At 35.9% G+C, this 7,910-nt stretch overlaps 1 long non-coding RNA gene and 1 other non-coding gene across 7 annotated transcripts; both read left to right on the top strand.

The window, feature by feature from the left end:
- Window positions 1-1,599: 1,599 nt before the first annotated feature.
- Window positions 1,600-5,441, top strand: LOC113304829. 6 transcript variants are annotated; one of them, XR_003338434.1, is made up of 8 exons: window positions 1,600-2,189; window positions 2,388-2,431; window positions 2,697-2,775; window positions 2,893-3,037; window positions 3,975-4,135; window positions 4,301-4,572; window positions 4,687-4,875; window positions 4,965-5,441. It is a non-coding gene; the product is annotated as an uncharacterized LOC113304829 (long non-coding RNA). The 6 variants fall into 6 exon arrangements; XR_003338433.1 differs by having other exon boundaries at window positions 2,697-3,037; window positions 3,975-4,116; window positions 4,301-4,368; window positions 4,453-4,572; XR_003338432.1 differs by having other exon boundaries at window positions 2,697-3,037; window positions 4,301-4,368; window positions 4,453-4,572.
- A 13-nt stretch (window positions 5,442-5,454) lies between these two features.
- TRNAE-CUC lies at window positions 5,455-5,527 on the top strand. Its single transcript has one exon. It is a non-coding gene; the product is annotated as a tRNA-Glu (tRNA).
- The last annotated feature ends 2,383 nt before the right edge of the window (window positions 5,528-7,910 follow it).

Here is a 7,910-nt window from a genome sequence, read left to right as displayed (position 1 = left end):
CTTGTTTTCCATGGGAGAAGTAAGCATATCGACATCAAATATCATTATATTCGAGAATTGGTCAACAATGAAGAGATTACTGTTGAGTACTGCCAAAGCAATGGGCAAGTAGCTGACATATTTACAAAACCTTTGAAAGGTGACACATTTGTGTACTTAAGAAGAAAACTGGGAATGATGGGACAACATAGTCTCGGCTTGAGGGAGGCTGTTGGAAGTTAGATTCAACCGAGACTATTGAAGCTGCAACAAGTTTTTGGAAACCAAGTTTACTTGGTTGTTACGTTTAAGAGTCTGTCATGAATATTCTAGAAGTTTACCAAGCTATATTTGGAAGCTACGTTTGATATTTTATTTAGTAGTTTGATTGTCTAGGAAGTTTTTTTTTTTTTTTTTTGGAACTCTGATTGCCTTTGAATTAGTATAAATAGGGTATATGGTTTGGTAGTTTTGTATGTGCATGAAAAGGATTTATCGGTTTTAATAGATTCTTGTTTAGCAAAAATTCTTTGTGTGTTTTTCTTTCTTTTTGTTTTATCTTCTTGTCAGATCCTACATATACCCAGTCTAGAAAACTCTAACTCACATCAATTAATTATCATAAACCACCATCGCTGTAAGCTAACAGACAATGTTTCTTCAAAACTCGAACTAAAACACAAGTACATATAGTTACTATTTGACTTAACTGAACAACAAACGGATTCCATGACTTGTAGATTTGATAAATCCATAATCTAATTTCAGAAAAATGCTAAAGATCATTTCATGTTCTTTTTTTTACTCTCTTTTTTCCTTGTTCTCACCCTCTCCATTTTCTTATAACAGAATCGTTAATATCTCCGAGGAAGACAACTAAAGCCTAATTGGAAGACACGTTAATGTAATGGTCTTGCATTTTAGACAAGTGGACATCTAGGTGCCCGTAACAAAAATATGTTCACAAGACAAAAAAAAATGGACACTAGTTATGCTTATGCGTTCTAAGTGCTTTTGGCTGTCGGATCAAAATTGTTAATTTGATAAAATTAATCATCTTCGATGCTAATATAATAATAAGATAATGATATTTTGACTTCTAACTAGGTTAATTTGCCAAACTTACTTATTTGCTTTTCAACTTAAAAGTTAGCCGGTTATCAAACTTACTTTTCAACTTTTCGACTTCTCAGAAATAACTTCTACAAGTTCAGAAGCAGAAGTACTTCTATCAAACACCCTATAAGTCATATAAGCTTCCATGTCCCACGGTGAGTGTGACATCCTCCTCAAATTAAATTAGATAAAAGCTTTGAGGAAAGCAATCCTGGTGAGGACAAGTGGCGAGACTCTATAGGTCGAGACATTAAGGCATGAACAACACTCTGTTTACACCCTGTATTTAACTGGCCGTTTATAACACTATTAGCGAAAATGTGGGTATACAACACTTATGTGAGTATTTACAGCTAACTAATAACTTACACTTGGCTTATACAAAAAACTTAACGGTACGCTACTGACGTCCGTTAAGTGTACAACACACCCGTAAGAAATCTAACATATTAGGCTTTCCTCCTTCCCTACTTGCGAACTTCCTATATCCTTACGAAACTGAGATCCTCACCATTACATCTTCTCTGCATAATCTTTCGACCGACCATTTCATTAACCGAAGCTAAATCCTGAATGGCCGATTCACGCTTTCATTACAAGGGTTTCACATGCAGTAATCAGTCTATCTGCAATTCTAATTGGTGATGGTGCAGGATCGTGATGATTTTGGTTTGTTTTGAGTGAAAAAACGGCTGTAGAAACCAGCGAGAAGAGCAAGGGTTCATGTTGAATGGTATTGCTGGTGGAGTTTGAAGACGCAGATCAATTGCAGAATGGGTTCATGTTGAGGGGGATGAAGATGACAGTTAACAAAAAATCTGGGGATGTTTGGGGTTCGATGTTGTGCTGTAATTGGGGATTTCTGGGTTCGATTCAAATCGGTGGGAGTGCCATCGATTCATGGTTGTCAAATAAGGTTTGCATTGAAAAGGGTTTTTTCATTAACAGCAAAACCATCAGGTTGCAAATAAGGTGTTCAACAAAAGGCCTGAACTACCAGTTTAGTTCCACCATGTTTGCAATGAGTTTGGATTGTCTAGCGAATTTGAGAGGAAATGGATCTGGAGTGGTCTGAAGAGCAGGAGCTATATCAGGTAAAAATTTATGTTTCATCGTATCTTTGTTGTGAAATTTTTTGCTCCCAGAATTGAGCAAAGCCCGTGGTTACGACACTAATAGAGCTGAGATGCTCAAAATTGAGACCAGGTTGGTGAACACCAAAACCCTCATAATAAAAGTAAGCTGTTAAGTGTAAAGATCAGAAATTTATGCTATTGTTTTTCATTGCGCAGTGAGAATTTCTGATTCCAGTTTACTTTTGAGGAGGCTCTAAAAAGTAAGTTAGGTTGCTGTTTTCATTGCAGTATTATCCATAACACATAATTGGCTTTAGTTTATAAGAATAATTATATGGTTTTTAGGTGGAGTATTGATCCTCAACACCATTGACTGTGTTCTCTAAAAGTAATTAGGCTTCTTCACCACGAAGAGTTTTTTTTTTATTTTTTTTTTATTTTGCATTTCACATCTGAGTTAGGGTATACAAATCGATTTTGCTATCTGTAGTAGTCTCAAGAGTGGTTTACATGATTTATCCGTAGTGAAGCCGTAGTGGATGCGAAGAGCATAAAAATTGTATGATGGAGAAGGACATACATCTTAGGACAGAAGATGAAATTGGTGAGTTGTTCGATATAAGCTGTAGTGAAGCCGTCTGTTTATAATGATCTCTTAGTTCGGTTAACTAAGGTAATTTCTTAATTTGATCTTTCTTTGCATTTTGATTTTGCTGGCAAGGGTCGGTCTCAAGAATAAAAGAAGTAATAACGGCAAATATCATGCTTGAGCACTGAAGAAATATGGGATCAAGTCCTAGCAATAAAAGACCGGGTTTGTTTTTGTCACAATGGGATTTCGTTTAAAGGAGACACCTTTTAGATATGTGAGTGCAGTATACAACCACCATTTTATATATTAATATAAGTTTCTTTAACTTCATATGTATATATATATATATCTTTCTGATTATGTTACTGGGATATGGGGAACAGTTTTAGTATGACTTAGTTCTTAGCCGTTCAACTCTGTTAAGTAAATTTTGCATTAGCTGAGGTTTGTTTGATATTTCATACTCTAGATAGTTAATGATTCCATGTGCAGTTTTGCAAAATAAAAATAAAATCTGCAGTACATTTTAAACTTTATGATTTGTAATATTATCTGAAATTTATACCTCTTTAGCATCAAAGAAATATTAATCCACCATAATTAAGACTCGGAAAAACCACATTTTTGTATGTATACATGGATATATCGACAACATAGATTTTCATCTCAGAATGGTATCGGCTCTTGGCTAAGAACAAAAATGACTATATTGGAGGCTTGGAGCAGCATACTTTAAACAAAAAAAAATCTGTTTGCCAGCCTCAAAAGCCATTTTTCATTTACGGCAGAACTTAAAGTTTCGACAGATAGTTGAGTGTGTACTGAATCACTGATGAGGTCATTATATTGTTTAGTTACTTGGTAGCTGACTTGATTTATTAAAAAAAAAAATCAATGTTGGAGTTAATATTATATTCACATCAACTCGGTTTATAGGAACATTTTTTATCTGATTTTTATTGTTCCACTAAATTAACCTAACCTGGATCTGCATGACAAATTCTTTACTCTTAAATGTTTATAATATGCTTTATCGACACGAGGTTGAGCAAACTTAATTTGACAGCTGACCTATTGTATTAGGCATGACCCATGGTATGCGACCAACTTTTAAAATGTTGGTGAATGATTTTTGTTTGATCTGTGCTAATGTCATTACAGTATTATTGTTGCATGTAGTTCCTTTGCTTAATTGAATGCAGCTTATGCAGATGAATTCAATGCGATATCCACTGCCTAGAGCCTCCACCTTGGGGATTCGTATCTAATTATTTAGGTGGTCAACACCAAAAATGTCTTGCCGGTGCATGTTTCAGTTGCATACCAGTGATATAATGATGGATTCTAAAAATTGTAAGCAGCGGCAAGTAATGTATGGACTGTTTCATCTGAGAGTTCCAAATTTGCTCTTATGTCTACTATTTTCTATTTTAATTTCTGCTTATCTGAAGTAGCTAACTCCATTTCCTATCTGAATTTTCTTTTTCCCAATCATATTTTGGTTTTGAGATACTTGCATGTATTGTCTTATTCGCAGATTTTGGAGTTTGTGCATGATGGCGATAAGATTGTTGCAGAATTGACGGACATTGGGAGGCAAATTCTGTAAATTCGATTGGTTGTCAATATTTTAATATAAAGTCTTCATAAGGAGTCTAATTATTTTTCTGAAAGCATTGTATTCTGCAGCTTTTGAAGGTGGGATAAGAGCAAGATGGGGAACAAGACAGTTTAACAAAGATGCGCCACTTGATAAGGATGAAGATATGGCAGCTTATTTGGTTATCCACTCATAACTATATTTTTCCTGTATGTTGTTGACAACTAAAAAGTTTGATAATTCACTTTCATATATGGCGTCGGTTGATTTGGTCTGTCAATCTTGGTTATAATTGATTAATTTCGATGATTGTTGTATCGCAGAAACCAATTGCACCTAAGCAATGACCACCAAAGATATCATGAACATTAACAGTAGAATAAGAAATTTGGATTGAAGTTAAAGAGGTTTTTTTGGTTTGGTGAGACAATCTCAGTGTTCTTCATTGAAACTGGAGTAGGTGGTGCAAGTTTAATAGCTCATAGTTGGTGTTGCCACTCACTTGCATGCAGGTTTGTGGTTTTGTTATTGCTTTAATTCTTTATATGAATATATTAGCATCACTCCTAACTGATACGAAAAATAATTTAAATCCGTACAGTGTCAGATGGACATTAAGGTATTGATTATCTGCGTCTGTATAGATTCAAATTTCTACAACAGTACCATATACAGGTTCTTAGTGCACTTTCCTGGATTTCACTGATGAACTTTTCTGCCTTAATCTATTGGCCTTCCGTCAATTAATGCAAAATGAAAGCTTACTCGAGTTTGGCATGCACCGGCATCGATCTTTTAATTCGGAGCTTTACTATTTTTCTCAGTAATCTCCACGTTTTCAAATAATTATTTCTACCATGGATTTCCATCTGCAATTCTAGAGATGGAGTTATTTGGAATGTAATAAAGTGGACTACTGTTCTCTATATATGTACTATATAGACTTGGGATTATGTTGTCGGGATGATATGTGTGCATAACGCAGGAGAGGAGATAAGATGAACTCTTTCTTGCTATCCCTTTATGCTTATGAACCATTTGAGGTTTAACTGTTCATTATATAACCAGACTTACATTAGCAAATGATATTTGCTGTCTTAGCTCAAATGGAAGAGCTCATGGTTCTCAACCATGCAGTTGTGGGTTCGACTCCCACAGATAGCATTGTAATTTGTGGAATCTGCTATATTGCTCTTAAAATTTCCATTTCTTGATCACAGTGAGGCTTGCAATTGCATTCGGCGTAATATCTTCTAATAAAAAGGCCCTTCATCTTCGCAAACTTTTGTGCTTGCCCCATGGCTTCTATGATTCTCGAAACAGGTTTCTCAGGAGTGTGTATGCAACGATTGTCAGTGAAATCAGTATCTGCTGAGGTAAGTTTCATTTGCATTGCATGTTAGTGTTACACGATTGTTTGAAATCTTACTCCTACCTACTGTGAGGTTGGTTGCTCTATCTCATTAAGCTGCATAAATGTACTCTTTTAGTAGTAATCAAACTTGAATTTAATTGGTTGCTTATATATGGGGAGAAGAACTTTTAGTATGAATCAATGTTCTGCCGGGTCAACTCAGTCATTGAGACCTACCAGACAATTCAGGCCGTTAAGTTGACTGCTAATCGTACCGATGACTTTAGCGACTCAATTTTGTGCAGAAACTTGGTCTCAACAAATTAATAGGTGTCAGTAGTTTGTCTTCCAGGAGGCTTCAAGATTTATTGGCCATTGCCAACATCCATCCGGCTGTTAATCAGGTTTGACTTCTTCATTCCGGGCATTCCCAATTACTGAAGGCCAACTTATAAATCCGTAATGTGTCAAAAAAAAAAAAAAAAAAAGAAAAAACTTATAAATCCGTAATGGTTTGCTGTAGGTGGAGCCGAACCCGATTTGGCAACAGGCGAAACTGATCAAGTTTTGTAAGGCCAATGATAGTGGCACCCGATCTTGAGCTATAGGAAGCAGCTACCTATTAGCTCGGCCACCAAATCAAACCCAATCAAAAATGTATTGGGACGGGCGAGGCGAAGCGGAGCTAAACCAAATCAAAAATTCTAACCATGCATCGTGACGGGTTTAGGAGAAGTCTAGCCACACCAAACCAAAAATCTTAAGCGATAAGGTGAACCCGAGCCACACCAAATCAAAAATCCTAAGTAACGGGGCGAGGCGAACCCGAATCACACACCAAATAAAAGTTGCATCGCGACAGGGCGGGGCAAAGTCCCGCGACACCAAACCAAAATGCACGACTGGACGAGGCAAAGCCACATCACACCAAACCAAAAATACAGTTAAAAGTTAAAATATTGATAGTGGATGGTTTACAGGTCCGCCCGGTGCGTAGCACGGGCGCAAAATCTAGTACCTACTTATCATTGAATAAGGTAATATGCTTAAAAAAAGAAGGCTAAATAGAACGTGCAATTGGGGAATCAGAAAAAAGACAAAAACAAGAATTAAATAGTAAAGCAATGTCACCCCCTATCCATGTATTTTAACTAATTCCTAATATGTCCCTCATTAATCATGTTTAATGGTTAATTATAATTAGTTAAGTTAATAGGTTCGTTTGATGATGATTAGTATAAATCATTAACGTTGAATTTGTTGATGCAACAACATTAAATCAAGATATTTATGATCATGAAGCTTTAGGTGAAGAACTAACTCAGGAAAGTAAAGAAGCTGAACATACAAGTACTCCATTTACCGATGTATATGTATTAATGTATTGAAATTTGATTTTTTTTCATTGAATCCGCCATTGTTACGCCTGAAAAACTCAGTACCGACATGATAAAAGTATTATCGAGCATGCCGGTAGTGGTGCCGGCATGGTCGATTCCCAACTGAACCATGCCGGTTTGAGGACAAAAACATACAGAAAAACTTTGTCTGAAATAGCAAGTATCGGCATGGTATTCATGATGAATAACCATGCCGGAACTCAGTATCGGCATGGTCGTCATCCTAAATAACCATGTCGTTACTGAGGAACCCAGTATCGGCATGGTCTTCATCCTAAATAACCATGTCGGCACTCAGTACCGTCATGGTCTTCATCACTACCGAATGTAAAAATAATATAAAAAATCAAAGTGAGGAGCCGGCAGAGAAGGAGAAGGGAATTTGAAAGGGAGTGAGAAATGTTTCGAATTTAAAAGGGAGTAGGGTATTTTTATGTTTGATTTAGATTTTATTGTTTTAAAGGGTAGTTTCGAATTTTCGCTCCAAAAAACACCCCTTAACAAACACTATTGGTTGGGGGAAGTAATTTATATCCCCAATCGCACGTTCGTTAAATAAGGTAATGTCTTGAATAATGTCTTTTTGACGAATTACTGTCATTTTATTTTTCAAAACTAGTAGCAAAAGACCTAGGTGACCAACTTTGTGGTATAAAAAATCCAGTCATATTATTTTTAATAAATTAAAACAGTTTCATTAAAAAGTGGCACAAAAACCCCAGGTCAAATAATAATGAGCAAATTTAGTTTTTGTTACTTAAAGAAAAAGTCAAACATACCTTTTTTTAGCTTT

This window comes from Papaver somniferum, chromosome 8, assembly GCF_003573695.1.
Source record: "Papaver somniferum cultivar HN1 chromosome 8, ASM357369v1, whole genome shotgun sequence".
NCBI classification, from domain to species: Eukaryota; Viridiplantae; Streptophyta; class Magnoliopsida; order Ranunculales; family Papaveraceae; genus Papaver; species Papaver somniferum.
Note: the sequence above shows the minus strand (reverse complement) of the source record. Positions and strands in the feature narration are given on the sequence as shown.